This window comes from Felis catus, chromosome B4 (assembly GCF_018350175.1).
Source record: "Felis catus isolate Fca126 chromosome B4, F.catus_Fca126_mat1.0, whole genome shotgun sequence".
NCBI lineage: Eukaryota > Metazoa > Chordata > Mammalia > Carnivora > Felidae > Felis > Felis catus.
Window position 1 is genome coordinate 100,537,185 of NC_058374.1, and position 15,520 is coordinate 100,552,704.

General features: G+C 41.7%; 1 long non-coding RNA gene across 1 annotated transcript; it reads left to right on the forward strand.

Moving 5' to 3' along the window:
* Positions 1-84: 84 nt before the first annotated feature.
* LOC109501677 lies at positions 85-14,902 on the forward strand. Its single transcript, XR_006600884.1, has 4 exons — positions 85-233; positions 1,068-1,175; positions 4,497-4,562; positions 13,533-14,902. It is a non-coding gene; the product is annotated as an uncharacterized LOC109501677 (long non-coding RNA).
* The last annotated feature ends 618 nt before the right edge of the window (positions 14,903-15,520 follow it).

Genomic DNA, 15,520 nt, shown 5'->3' on the forward strand with positions numbered 1-15,520 from the left:
TGAGAATCAGCCAATCAGCGGCGGCCGGCGGGATGGCCCCGGCCAATCGCTCGGCGGCACGGCCCGGGCCCGCCGCCCCTCGGAGTCTTGGCGCTCCCGGCCGCGCGTTTCGCCCTCACCCGCCCAATTGTTACCGCCTCGGCCCCCTCCCCCTTCCGGGTACCTGGAAACCTCGGGCCCGGGAGCCAATTCCTGCCGGGGACTTAGGCCCGGGCGGCCGCGGGAAAGCCAAGGTGGGGGCGGCGCGGGGGCGGCGGGAGGAGGAGGGGAGCTCTTTTGTTATGCATAAAAGGCCCGCTCCTGTCCCTTCGGCTTGCCGCGCTGGGGGACCGCGGGCACAGCCAGGGGAGGGGAAAGCAGATGGAGTTTGGAAAAACGATATACACACTCTGGACGCTGCCGCCGCCACCCCCTCCCCGCAGCAACCTGCGCGGAAGCTAAGTTGTCCAGACTTGTTGGGGCAAACTTCCTAACGCCGCACGCTGGTGTGGCACGTGAACCATGGTTACCACTCTATGCTGCGAGCAGATGGCACGCCAGTTAGTCCTGGAAACTAGACTGCAAGCACAACCAGCTGTTTTGTTTTTTTTTTTTTTCTTTTCCTTTTCTTTCTTTTCCTTTCTTGTTAAGTCTGGAAAAGTTTTTTTGGTGTTCCTTTTTAAGAACATCGCCAATAATTAAGGGGGAAAAGACTTACTAAATAATTCTTTGCAACATGCACTAGCATTCCGGGAAGTAGTCGAGAAAATTTCCTCGACTTGCTGATTTGTATTAAGTGTTTCACTTCCTTCAACTTTAGTTTCTTATTTGAAATATGGATATTGATAGAGACAGCTGTGTGTGTATGTATGTGGTGTGTTTTAATAGATTAGTGCTTAGAACAGTTTTACATTTACAGGAAAATTGAGAAGATAGGACACAGAGTGCCCATATATCCCGCACTCAGTTTTGCCTGTTTAACACCTTATATTTGTATAGTGTTTTTGTTGAAATTAATGAGCCAATAATGATAACTGAAGTCATTTCTTTATTCAGATTTCCTTAAATTACCTGTTTTTCTGTTCCAGGATACTGCATTATATTTAGTGTTCATGTCTCCTTAGGCTCTTCTTGGCCATGATATTTCTCATACTTTCCCGGTTTTTGCTGGCCCCCATGGTTTTGAGGAATAACTGGTAAGTCATTTTGTAGGATGTCCTGCTGTTGGTATTTGAGACATCCTTTTAAAAGAATGTCTACAGACACTTCCCAACAAATCATATACCTCCTTATCCTTTCCTGTCTAGTGCTCTGCTCTCCACTCCTCACCTCCCAAGTAGAATTTAGAATGCTCAATCAAGTCCTTCACTTTGTACTCTGTTTAGATTACTGATAAATACAGCCTAAAAATCACTGTTAGATGGTATCAAAGAGACATGCATGGAAACATTAAACATATAGGAAAATAACAACAGTAATAAAAATTTGACATTTTTATATGAGAAATGATATTTTGAACTGAAATCTGTCTTCTAGGTAGAAGCATAAGGAGACAAGTATAAAGAATAAAATTCCATTTATTAAATTTACACTTGTATAGAAGCAGAAAATTTTGATTAGGAAATATTTTTTTTCCAACTGTATTAATTTGCTGTGGCTGCTGTGACAAATTACTACAAACTGGTTGATTTAGAAGAATAGAGATTCATTTTCTCACAGTTCTGGGGGCAGAAGTCTGAGATCAGGGTGTTGGCTGAGCCACATTCCCTCTGGGGCTCTAAAGGAGAATCTGTTTTTTGCCTCTTCCAGCTTCTGCTGACTATAAGCAATCTTTGATATTTGGCTGCCTCACTTGGTTCTCTGCCTCCGTGGTTACATTGCCTGCTCCCCTTCTATCTGTTAAATCTCTATTGTGTATCTCTCATAAGGACACTTGTTACTGAATGTAGGTCCCACCTATATTCAGGATGGTTTCCCCTTTAGGTCCTTAACTTAATTACATCTGCAAAGACCTTTTTTCCCATATAAGGTAACATTCATGGGTTCCAGAGATTAGGACGTGGATATTCCTTTTGGGGACCACCATCTCCACTTTCAAATGATTAAAGTCTATTCATTTCTCTGATATTTTAAAATAATAATGGTATCTCTTTGAGGTTAGGCAGTTTTATGTTACAGACCTTTTCCTAGCATTTTCAGTGTTTTTTCTATCTATGTTTCAACTGTAGCCACTATTCAGAACAAGAATAACTCAACATATAGCTTCAGACTCTTGCATTGCTTGCTTAAAGAGTGATCTTAAATTTGGAGGGAAACTGGAAAATGAGTGTTCGATGGGCACATTCGGAGACATTCCTCTAATACACTTACTTTGCTGCCTTCAGGTCCCAGAGTTTGTAAATGTTCTGTCAATCTCTCAGTTACTCAGTGGACACTGATGGTGGCTGGGAACTTGGGTGGGGCATCAAGAAGAGTCCTTGCATGTGGCTTCTCAGTGTAGCTTGATCTTCCTTACAGCATGGTGGCTAAGGCAATTGGACTTCTTTCAGGAGCTCAGGACTCCACCATGAGTACCCAAGTCCACAAAGTGGAAATTGTACTGCCTTTCATGATGTAACCTTAGACCTAAGGTAGCATCACTTCTGCTATATCTTTTGGATGAAGCAGTCAAAGATCCACCCATATTTGATAGGAAAGGACATTTACCCTACCCTTCCTTTTTTTTTTTTTTTTTGGTTTCAAGTTTTTATTTAAGTTCTAGTTAGTTAACTTATAGTATAATATTGGTTTCAGGGACAGATTCATCACTTACATATAACACCCAGTGCTCATCACAAGTATCCTCCTTAATGCCCATTACCCATTTAGCCCATCCCTTGCCCACCTCCCCTCCAGCAATCCTGTTTGTTCTCTATAGTTAATAGTCTCTTATGGTTTGCCTCCCTCTCTCTCTCTTTTTTTCTTTCCTTCTCCTATGTTCATCTGTTTTGTTTCTTTAAAAAAATTTTATTTAAATGTTTATTTATTTTTGAGAGAGAAAAAGAGTGTGAGTGGGCAAGGGGCAGAAAGAGAGGAAGACAGAATCGGGCTTCAGGCTCTGAGCTGTCAGCACAGAGCCCAATGCAGAGCTTGAACCCACGAACCACGAGATCATGACCTGAGCTGAAGTCGGATGCTTAACCAACTGAGCCATCCAGGCACCCCATCTGTTTTTTTTTCTTAAATTCCACATATGAGTGAAATCATATGATATTTATCTTTCTCTAACTTATTTCACTTAGCATAATTTACTCAAGCTCCATCCATGTTGTTGCAAATGGCAAGATATCATTCTTTTTTTTTTTAATGTTTATTAATTTTTGAGAGAGACAGAGACAGAATGTGAGTGGGTTAGGGGCAGAGAGAGAGGGAGACACAGAATCCGAAGCAGGCTCAGGCTCCGAGCCATCAGCACAGAGCCTGATGCAGGGCTTGAACTCACGAGCTGTGAGATCATGACCTGAGCCGAAGTCGGATGCTCAACCGACTGAGCCACCCTGGTGCCCCAAGATATCATTCTTTTTGGTGGCTAATATTCCATTGCATATATAACACCACATCTTCTTTATCAGTTCATCAGTTAGTGGACATTTGGGTTTTTTCCATAATTTGGCTATTGTTGATAATGCTGCTATAAACATCAGGGTGCATGCCCCTTCAAATCAGTATTTTTGTATCCTTTGGGCAAATACCTAGTGGTGTAATTGCGGAATCATAGGGTAGTTCTATTTTTAACTTTTTGAGGAAGCTGCATACTGTTTTCCAGAGTGGCTGCACCAGTTTTCATTCCCACCAACAGTTTAAGAGGGTTCCCCTCTCTCTGCATCTTCGCCAACATCTATTATTTCCTGTGTTGTTAATTTTGGCCATTCTGACAGGTGTGAGGTGGTTTCTTACTGTGGTTTGGATTTGTGTTTCTCTGAAGATGAGTGATGTTGAGCATCTTTTTCTTTTTTTTTTTTTTTAATTTTTTTTAATGTTTGTTTATTTTTGAGACAGAGAGAGACAGAGCATGAACAGGGGAGGGGCAGAGAGAGGGAGACACAGAATCGGAAGCAGGCTCCAGGCTCCGAGCCATCAGCCCAGAGCCTGACGCGGGGCTCGAACTCACAGACCGTGAGATTGTGACCTGAGCTGAAGTCGGATGCTCAACTGACTGAGCCACCCAGACGCCCCGTTGAACATCTTTTCATGTGTTTGTTAGCCACAGATGTCTTTTTTTGAATAATGTCTGTCTTCTGCCCATTTCTTAACTGGATTATTTGTTTTTTTGGGGGGGGGGTATTGAGTTTGATAAGTTCTTTATAGATTTTGGATACTAACCCTTTGTCAGATATGTCATTTGCAATTATCTTCTTCCATTCCATAGGTTGCCTTTTAGTTTTGTTGATTGTTTCCTTAGCTCTGCAGAAGCTTTTTGTCTTGATGAGGTCCCAATAGTTCACTTTCATTTTTACTTTTGTTTCCCTTGTCTCCAGAGACCTGTCTAATAAGATGATGCTACGGCCGATGTCACAAAGATTGCTGCCTGTGTTCTTCTCTAGGTAATGGTCTTTAAACACATTTAGGTCTTTCATCCATTTGAATTTTTTTTTTTTTGATACACCCTATGTTTCAATGGAAGAAGTGTCAAATGATTGGGAGCTATATTTTAAAACTGGCACACCAGGTTTCATGCTGATTGAATTATTTTGCAATTCTACCTCTATAAACTCTACCTGAAAGGTCCCTGATTTTGGAACAGTATTGTACTGCCCACATAGCAACAGTCACCAGGGCTCTGTATTGTGCTAGGGCTGTGGTTCTCAACGCTGTCTATGCTTTAGAATCCCACGGGGGGAGATTTTTTTAAAATACCAGTACCTGAATCCCACACCCAGAGATTTCTAGTTTACCTGATCTGGAATTGTGCTCGGGTGTTTTTTTCCAATGCCTAGTTTCTTGTGCCTTAGCGTCATGCTGGTTGTATGCTTATTCATTGATTTTGGGGGATGCTTCCGACTCAGTGATTTCAGAAATGGACCCTCTTGTGCCATCAATGAAGAGAGGAAGATTTGGGCAGGTGGGTCACCCTCTGGCGTAGATGCAGAATTCAGAGGGTTGGGTCTTACTGGTTCATGGCTAAGTCACTGATTTTTGAAAGGAGTTGAGGTTGTAAATGAGAACTCATGGGTGAGGTAGAGAATGAGCAGCAAGGGTTGTGACCAAGAGAAAATACATTGATGACATGTGACATTCCTCTGTGCAAAGGAGGAAATCAAGCTTATCAAACTTGCAAATAGTCTTTTATCCCTTTAGGGTTGCAAATCCCAAGAGTTTTTACACTTTACAGTAAAAATACTTGGTAGTGAAATATTAATTCATGTCAGTCAGACAGGTTGAGTTGTCTAGTTAATATTTAAGCTTCCTCAGATATTTTCCTTTTCCTTTTTTAAAAAAAAATTTTAATGTTTATTTAATTTTGAGAGACAGAGTGTGAGCAGGGGAGGGGCAGAGAGAGGGAGACACAGAATCCGAAGCAGGCTCCAGGCTCTGAGCTGTCAGCATGGAGCCTGAAGCCGGGCTCATACCCACAAACCTTGAGATTGTGACCTGAGCCGAAGAAGTCTGATGCTTAACTGACTGAGCCACCCAGGTGCCCCAATATTTTCCTTTTCTTCCACTCCCTCAAACTCAGTCATCTGGGTGTAGCATCATCTGTTCTCAAAAGTTCAGTTACAGAGGGAATTAGAGGTTGACATTTTCTCCACAAGGAGCAACAGAGGGACCTTGGCTTCACATCCTGGCAAGTCTCAAGTCTCTTTTGAGTGTATCAATTTAGCAGTTCATAAACTGAGGGCTGTTCTTTTTTTTTTTTTTTAATATAATTTATTGTCAAATTAGTTTCCATACAACACCCAGTGCTCGTCCCAACAAGTGCCCTCCTTCATGCCCATCACCCACTTTCCCCTCTCCCCCACCTCCCATCAACCCTCAGTTTGTTCTCAGTCCTTAAGAGTCTCTTATGGTTGCCTCCCTCTCTGTAACTTTTTTCCCCTCCCCCTCCCCCCTGGTCTTCTGTTAAGTTTCTCAGGATCCATATAGGAATGAAAACATATGGTATCTGTCTTTCTCTGCCTGACTTATTTCACTTAGCATAACACATACCCTCCAGTTCCATCCACATTGCTGCAAGTGGCCAGATTTCATTCTTTCTCATTGCCAAGTAGTATTCCATTGTATATATAAACCACATCTTCTTTATCCGTTCGTCAGTTGATGGACATTTGGGCTCTTTCCATAATTTGACTATTGTTGAAAGTGCTGCTATAAACATTGGGGTACAAGTGCCCCTATGCATCAGCACTCCTGTATCCCTTGGGTAAATTCCTAGCAGTGCTGTTGCTGGGTCATAGGGTATATCTATTTTTAATTTTTTGAGGAACCTCCACACTGTTTTTAAAAATGGCCTTTGTCTGCAGCCATTCATGGGCCTAATACATTTGTTTCTCTAACTGCTAGAAAGTTCAAAGAAGGCAGATTTATTCTTGGCTGACCATAAGCTATGTCAGGAGAATAAGTCTATGATTGGTTCCTGCTCATAGCCTTAGCAACAACAACAACAAAAAGATCATATTAATACCAAAGGGCAGTTATGGCTCCCATCTCAAATTGCATCCAGATGTCCAGCTCTTCTAAGAGAGGTACCTAAGCTGTGATCACATGTCCCATAGGGAACAGAGGAATTCATTCTTTATAGATTCGTTGTCATCGTTAGCACTGTGGAGCAAGGTCATTTTCCTTAGTGATCATGTAATTTGTGTTCTCACTAAAGGAAAAGATAGTGTGTTTGGTGTGCATGCATGTGTATGTGTGTACCTATGTGTGCATGTTGAAGGCTAGGATGTGGAGAGGGTTTTGTGCTGTAACAAACATTCCAAACCACAACAGATAGGATGAATTCCGAGCTGGGTTAGGTGTTTCTGGAAGTGTGATAGTGGAGGGTGTATAACGGGCCACCCTTTACGTGGCACCACATCTATGCTGCCACTCTGGAAGGGTCATGGTGGACGGAACAGTAAAAATGGGAATTGACCACTGCCCTGGAATTGAGATTCTGGAGAAAATGGGGGACAAGCTTCACCTTCATTTCCAGAGCCTTATAGAAGGGAAGGAATTCACACTGAGGAGTAGAGAAACAGGTTCTAGCCCAGGCTTGGCCAGAACTTGCTGGGTAACCTGAAACAGAAAAGTATTGCCTACCTGGGGCTCAGGTCTCTCTTTAAAGTGATAGGATTAGGGTGCCACCTAACGTGGGTGGCCCAGTGAGTTGAACACCTGACTTCGGCTCGGGTCATGATCTCACAGTTCATGAGTTTGAGCCTCACATCGGACTACCTGCTGTCGGCATGGAGCCTGCTTCGTATCCTCTGTTTCTGTCTCTTTCTGCCCCTCTCTGGTGTGCTCACAGGCACAAACTCTTTAAAAAATAAATGCACGTTAAAAAATAGTAAGTGGTAGGAATGATTTGGAAAACCTCTGAACCTGCCAATTCGGTCATTCTAAATACTTACTGGACACTTAGGTTATCATCTTAAAACTACTCACTACTGAGTCCTTGTCACTTAGTATGGATATATAAGAATATTACTGAAATAAATTTTTATTTCCATATTCAGTGAAACTGAACACCTCTTTCCTTATTACATTACATAATGTACATACATTAGTAAGGAGAATATTAAAAAAATATCAGGCCAAAGACTGACCTTTGTGACCTTTATTCTTCTAGGCTTAGAATTAAATGGCTGAATGTATTTATATACCTACCTAATAGCATCATATTAATAACATTTATTCATTATGATCCTTGGTAGGACCACATGAAGATGTTTCCATTGTGCAGTGGAAAGAGGAGGTTGGGGTTGGAAGTGGTGGAAAGAAGGCTTGGGGTTAGCAGCTCAGGAACTAGAAACTTGTGCATAAATACTACAGATATTGCCTTTCCTAACCCAGAACCATCTTATATGCAGAGCCTTTCACCTTGAAAAAACTAGACAATTAGAATATTGAACCCAAATGGAGATGTTTTAGCCCAGGTCTTCTCTAAACAATCAGGGGGAAATGTTCGTGTACAAAGGTTAATGTATCGTCTACAAGAAGTCTCTGTTAAAATGCATACTGTTCCTGGAAAGAGTAATCATTTAACCAACATCGCCCACATAGCACATTAAGACGTCTTTCCTCAGTCTGTCCCTGGAGATGAAAATGGGGTTAATTTCTCTGTAATACTTCATGTAACACTGGACCTTCTAGCTCCTTCAGAAACTCACCCCTGTCTCACCAGTGAATTCCGAGAGTCCCTGGTCATACCTCCTCTCAAAACAGGTTCTTTAAATCTTCCCTGATACCCAAGGCCTCCCCTGCCATATGTTGGTTTCTTTCTGCCCTTATTAGTGATGCGTGACATCGGGTATCTCCAGGTAGCATGGCCACCTCTGGCAAGTAAAGCCGTTGGCACTCAGGTCAGGGATACTCTGTGATGACACTGTGCCCCCATCAAGGGTGCTGGCTGCAGCCGCTGCCGTCTCATGAAACCAGAACTGGCTCTTCACTGCTTTTAGTACCGGTGTTGCTGATGCTACTGCTTCTGTGAGGTGCTACTACCATGGAGTACGAATGGGAGACGGCCTGGTTCCCCCTCGCACTCTCCTCCTACCCAGCAAAGTCCTATCAGGCCACTGCTTCTCTGTGCTGAAATACGGAGTCAGAGAACAATCTCTGTTGGTAGTTGCTTTTTACTTCTTATCCTTTTTCTAAGCATGGGGCCTAGGCTGGTGGCCAAATCTGGGTTGTAGACACTGTGTTGTACTCATAATTCCTTCCCTCCCACAATAGCAGAGGCATTGTGATTGGATGAAAGTTTGGTCTCTTTTGATGAATATTTCCCAAAATGCTCCTCTCTACTATTTACTCACAAACCAACATGGCCACTTCTTGGGCATATTCAGTAATGGCCTCACTACTCTCAAATGGGTGTATCTGTGGCTTAGAGAATAGGACCACGAAGGTATAGGCCCCAAGAAGAAAGGGCTCAGGGTAGGCTTATTTGAGTGGTACAGATGTGAGTGGAATCAGGTAAGATTGGGGCAAGAGTTGTTTCTTCCTCCAGGAGGAAGGCTTGAATGGGAGGGGACCCCACATTCCTAACAGAGTTGGAGGAGATGTCTCCTGATAAACGGAGAAATATTCAGAAAAGAGTGCAGAAAACAGCAGCCTGCATGACCAACTTAATAAAATTGCTTGGGATTCCTGGATTATTATTCTTGTTGAAGATTTAAAAGATATGAATAAAATCTTCCCTGGTTATCTAGAGCATGACTATCAAATAAATTGGTGCTTCTGAGATGGTAGAACGGAAACTTCTGTGTTCTTATATTCAGCTGCACACGCCTATGATACCATATCACACAGGGAGCTATAAGGCCCTACGAATTAAGACATATTCTTTTGATCTACAGTTTAATGACATACTTTTATTAAGTTTTCTTTCTCTCTAATCCAGATGTTCTCTGTTATAAAAGTGCCATCAAGCGTGATCCTGTTTTGGCCAAGGAAGGCCAAAAAATTATGTTTCTTCTGTTTAATGTTACTTTTAACGGTTGTAGGTCCTTATCCACAAGAGAGCATAGTTTCTTTTACTTTATCTTATACTTTACGTAATTTAAGTAAGCAAAGTAACAATATTTTCCTATCCTTGTGTGTTTTGGTTTTTGCAAATAATATCTAAAATTTTTTGCATTTATTTTCCCCCCTTAGACTTACGCCAGCATATAAAATGGTCTAATACCCTGTGTGTGCGTATGTAATTCCTCTTTATTTCAGTTATTCAACATTTTTTTGGCTGATGAAGTTAAATTTTGCCTGTCCTTTTGACTCAAGGAGGATTTCTTCCTATCTTCATACCCAGTTTTACTGGTTTTCTTATTGTTTAATTATGTTCCCAAGTGGCCACTTCTATTTTCTTAAGCTTGCTGAAATTTACTCTGGAAATATGTTTTTCCACTTTAATGATTTCTTTACTTGTCTCATGGTTGTTAAATATTTTATTGATGTTTGCAGTCATCGTGACATGATGCTGGAGTATCCACTTAGTGTAATTTGTGTTTGCTCTTTTCCTAAACTTTTTGTAATCTTGCAATTTTTTTTTATAATGAAAAATTTTGAAAATATTTTACCTTTGTCAGTGTCAACATAAACTGAGCAAAGTTGCTAGTTGAGGAAGAATACAGTTATGTAAATGATTTACCTTTTTTCCAGTGACCCTTCTAAAGGCATAAAAAAATGACAAACTCAGCCGAAGCATAACTGGGACATATGAGGAGAGGAAAGCCCACCATATTGCTTGTGGGGGATTCCGCGTGTGGCAACTATAGGGCTAAAATTAAAAATGTAAAAGCAGGAGGTAAATTACAATTTGCGCAACAGTAAGAATAATCTTGCTTTCACTATTTTCTAATGATTCTCTTGTTACACATGTAAAGAGAAAGTAAGAAAAACCTCTATATAGCCTGTGAGGCAAGCTTCACTGAATCTCATGGCTGTAAAACTGACATCTTCATAGTTTTCCTATTTAAAGTAGTAGCTGATTTTTGTTTGTTTGTTTGCTTGTTTTAGAAAATCACAGTTTGCTGTTTGAAGGAAACCAAAGTAACCTTGTCTCTCAGGCCAATGACCATCTCGTGGTTAATATTAAAGGTGGCACTGAAGATGCATGTACTTTAATAGCATTAAATTTCAGTGGGAAGTTCTTTATGGGGTGGTTAACTCAGAAAGCATCCATAAGACTTTCAGTTAGTTTCATTTACTTTGTACCAGTTAATTATTAATACCTATACCAAAACAATAATACTATTCCTTTTTCACTACAGAGGACATTAAGCACTTTATGAGCTGCTGGGATCCAATTTCTGGTCTTGGTGCATATGTAGTTCTCTGACTTGAGCCACCCAGAAGCATAAGCATCATTTATGCCTGAATTTCAGACAGGGAGCCTTTAGCACTACCTTAAAGGTTTATCCAGAATCCGAATACTGATTACCACCAAGTTTACAACCTCCTGATTCCAAACCACCTCCATCTCTCCCCTGGATTGTTTTCATATTCTCAGAGCTGATTACCCTATTTGTTGTTCCCCTGTAATTTGTTCCTAAGCACCAGCTACAGTGATCCAAATTAAAATGTCAGATCATGTCCTCCTTCCTCTCCAAATACCATAGTGGCTTTCCAACTCATTTCAGAGTAAAAGCTAAAATCTTCCCAGTAGCCTACAAGGTTTTAAGGATATGGCCTCTTTTTTACAACTCTGATCTTATCGCCTTCAGTTTTCCCCCTTGTTTGCTTTGCTTCAGCCGTGCTCAGCTCCTTGCTAATCCTTGAACACGTTTGGTATTCTCCTGCCCAAGGGCCATGGGTTTACTGTTCTGTTCCTTCTGCCTGGAATGCTTTTCGTCTAGAGATGTATGGCTCTCTCTTTCACCTCTTTCAGGGGCACATTAATTAGGTTCATGTGAACTTCTATAGCAAAGGAACTTTACAATTTCAGTGGTTTAATAAAACAGAAGTCAATCTCTCACTCATGTAACAGTCTGATAACGGTGTTCCTGGATGTCAGGTAGATTTCCTGTATGTGGCAATTCTGGGACCCAGGCTCCTTCCATTTGTGTGCACTGTCTTTAGACAATCCCTGAGACCTCTGTTTCTCACTGGTGGAAGGAGAAACAGACAGTAGACAAGGCATGTATCACTTCTGCTCACATTCTCTTGAGACAATAGCTAGTTACTGGCTCTGCAGCACATTCCCAGTAAGAGCCTAACACTAGAGACAGAGAGTAACAACTCTTGAGGCAGCTAGCTATTTCTGCCATGGACTGCCTCCTGGCCACAAGTATCTGTGTGGCCTCCTTCCCAAAGGAGACAGCCCAAAGTTCCACCCCGGTGCTTCATCCAGAACACAGTCCAGGCACTCTGGGTAGTGTGTTCCTTTGGTTCAGAGACCTATGAATTCAAAGGCTAATTGTCTGCCCACCTCCCCCACAGCAAACCTCACATAAAAAATATGAATCAAGAACAGGATAGAAATAGAAGCTCTTCTTTGGAAAAGGGCAGCTGAGAGATCCATAGCAGTAACTGGTTCACAGCAGTGGCGAACCCAACGGGACAGGCGTTACGAATCCTCCCTACCCTCATGGTATAGGAAGTTCCTTCATTAGACTGTGGTTCTGCTTGATGGGAGGAACTTGCTTGTTCACTGTTTTCTGTAGTTCTTGGCTCTGTCCTCTGGGGTGGTTTTTCTTGCCCAGTATCCTTTCTGGCAATATCTGAGAGCAGCAGTAAAGAATCTGACTTCCTTGGAGCACGTACAGCTGTGTCCTGCCGTTGGGCACTTGAGATCCCTAGGTGTGTCCAAGGGATCACAAGCCTGTTTAGTCACAGGCTTTTTAAGACTCAGATCACTATTCTTCGGAAACATTATTCCCATGATTTCTAGTCAGCTCCATGTGCCAGTAACCACATCCAAAGTTCTTTCTTGAAAATTATTCTTGGGGCGCCTGGGTGGTTCAGTCAGTTAAGCGTCTGGCTCTCAATTTTGGCTCAGGTCATGATCTCATGGTTCACAGGTTCAGGCGCAGCATCGGGCTCTGTGCTGACAGTGCGGAGCCTGCTTGGGAGGGATGAGCAGTCCCTCCCCTGCTCATGCTCTTTCTCTCTCTCTCTCTCTCAAAATAAACATTAAAAAAAAATAAAAATAATTTATTCTTAGGCCTTCTCTATTTCTTTCCCTCCTTGCCTCTCTACTTATTTTTCTCTTAATTTCACAGGGTTAACTTGAGGCCCCCTTGAAGCAATAGGCTTGGTGGGAAGAGAATAAGTTGCCCATGATCTCTGTTTTAGCCTTGAAAAGTTCTGCTTAACCAAAAACTACTTAATGGGCACTTTTGCTCAAAGCATTTCTGATGTTATCCCCTACTGCTTGGTATCCAGAAGCAGTCAGCTTTCCATACCATCAAGGCCCCAAACTCACCTTGATTTCTAGATTCTCTTCATTCTCTTTTATTTCTGCTTGCAGACCAGCCAATTCTTCTCTGAACACATTTTTAAAACAATTTTTGCACATTAAGCACTTTATGAGCTGCTGGGATCCAATTCCTGGTCTTGATGCGTATGTAGTTCTTTGACTTGAGCCACCCAGAAGCATAAGCATCATTTATGCCTGAATTTCAGACAGGGAGCCTTTAGCACTACCTTAAAGGTTTATCCAGAATCCGAATAAAAGATGCTGAATGCTTCTCTCTGTACTTTTACTCTGTTCAGTACAGAGAGGAGCATTCAGCATCTTTTATGAACTGAATGGTGTCCCTCCAAATTCATATGTAGAAGCCCTAACCCTCAATGTGCCTGGATTTGGAGATGGGGACTTTAAGGAGGTAATTAAGGTAAAATGAGATAATAATGGTGGGAACCTAATCCAATAGGACCAGAAGAGGAAGAGACACCAGGAGTATGCATGCACAGACAAAAGACCATGCAAGGACACAAAGAAGGCAGCTATCTGAAAGCCAAGGAGTGAGGTCTTTCCAGAAACTGATCCTGCTGGGGCTGATCTTGGATTTCTGGTCTCCAGAACTGTGAGAAAATAATCTTCTGTTGTGTAAGCCACCCTGCCTGTGGTATTTTGTTATGGCAGCCTGAGCAGATGACTACAGCATCTGTTGGCATTCTTGTTGTTTTTTTTTTTAATTACTGTAATGTTACAGGGTCACTGCTTGTACCTGTTCTGTCTCACAAGTGTGCGCAGTTAAGAGTTCTATCAGCACATAACATGAGTCTCTGATTTCCAGCTCCTAATGTCTCTTTTGTGCTGCCTGTTACCTTATTCCTAAGCCAATTCTCTATATTTTAGTTTTTTATTTTCTACACCACTTCAAGGAATCAGTTTCTGCAAGATGAATCTCAAACCTTTGGAAGATTAACCCAAAGGAAGTTTATTTTTCATGTAATGATAACATGTGGGTGTTCCTGGTTGATGGGTGGCTGTCCTCCATACGGAGAATAGGGACCACCTTCTTTCATCATCTATGCTCCACCATATTCTGGGCTTGCACTGTCCAACATGGTGCCACGTGTGCTACTGAGTACTTGAAAAAGGGCTAGCAGCACTTGAAATGTGCAATAAGAGTAAAACACATACTGGATTTTGAAAAAAAGAAGAGTATCTCATTGATATTTTTTGTATCTTAGATACATGTTGAAATAATTTTTGGAAATACTGGGTTCAAAGATGCATTATTAAAATGAATTTCACCCGTTTTTTCCCCAAACACATAGTAATGTGGCTGTTGGAGAATTAAAAATAACGTGGTTCACATTATATTTCTCTTGGACAGCCGCTCTGAAGTCTCCGGGTCTTCTGCTTCAGTTGGCAGAAGAGGGAAGAGCCAGAAGTGGGAAGAGCCAATTCCATTGGTTATGTGGCTATGTCAAGATGCAGGAGGGGCCGGGAAAGGTCCTGGCTCAGAGGCCACCGTAGTAACAATTCTACTCTAAGATGGGGAGGGCAGAGCTAGTCCTCTCTAGCACAAGGTCTTTGCTCAAGAATCACCTCCTTGGTAAAATCTTCCCTGACCACTGCAACCACCTCCAGCCTCTTTCCCCAGCATTCTCTGTCTTCTTGCCTTGTTTTGTTTTTCTCTAGAACATTCTCACCACTTGGCTTAGCATATGTTTTGTTTGTTCATTTCCTTTCTTTCTATGTGTAAATTCCCTCGAGGAATTTTTTTTTTCAAAAAAAAATTGTTTTCTTTTTAATTGTATTTGAGAGAGACAGAGTCAGTGTGAGTGGGGGAGGGGCAGAGAGAGAGAGGGAGAGAGAATCCCAAGCAGGCTCCATGCTGCCAGTGCAGAGCCCAATGCAGGGATTGACCCCACAAAACCATGAGGTCCTGACCTGAGCCGAAACTAAGAGTCGGACACCCAACTGACAGAGCCACTCAGGCACTCCTCAATTTTTTTTTTGTAGTGGTAAAAAGTACACATAAAATTTACTCTTGACCATTTTTTTTCTTAACCATTTTTAAGTGTACTGTTCAGTGAGATTAAGAGCATTCATATTGTTGTGCAACCTTCACCACGACCATACATCTCCAGAACTCGTCATCTTGTAAAATTGAAACACTATACTCATTAAACATTAACCCCCATTCTGCCCTTTCTACTAGTCCCTGGCAACCATCAGGCTTTCTGTCTTTATGATTCTGACTACTTTAAGTACCTCATATGAATAGAGTCATATAGTATTTGTTTCTTTTTTGTGACTGGCTTATTTCGCTTAGTATAATGTCCTTAAATTTCATCTATGTTGTAGCATGTGTCAGAATTTCCTTCCATTTTAAGGTTGAATAATATTCTAATGTATGTATATATCACAGTTTGCTTATCCCCTCATCTATCTAGGGACACTTGC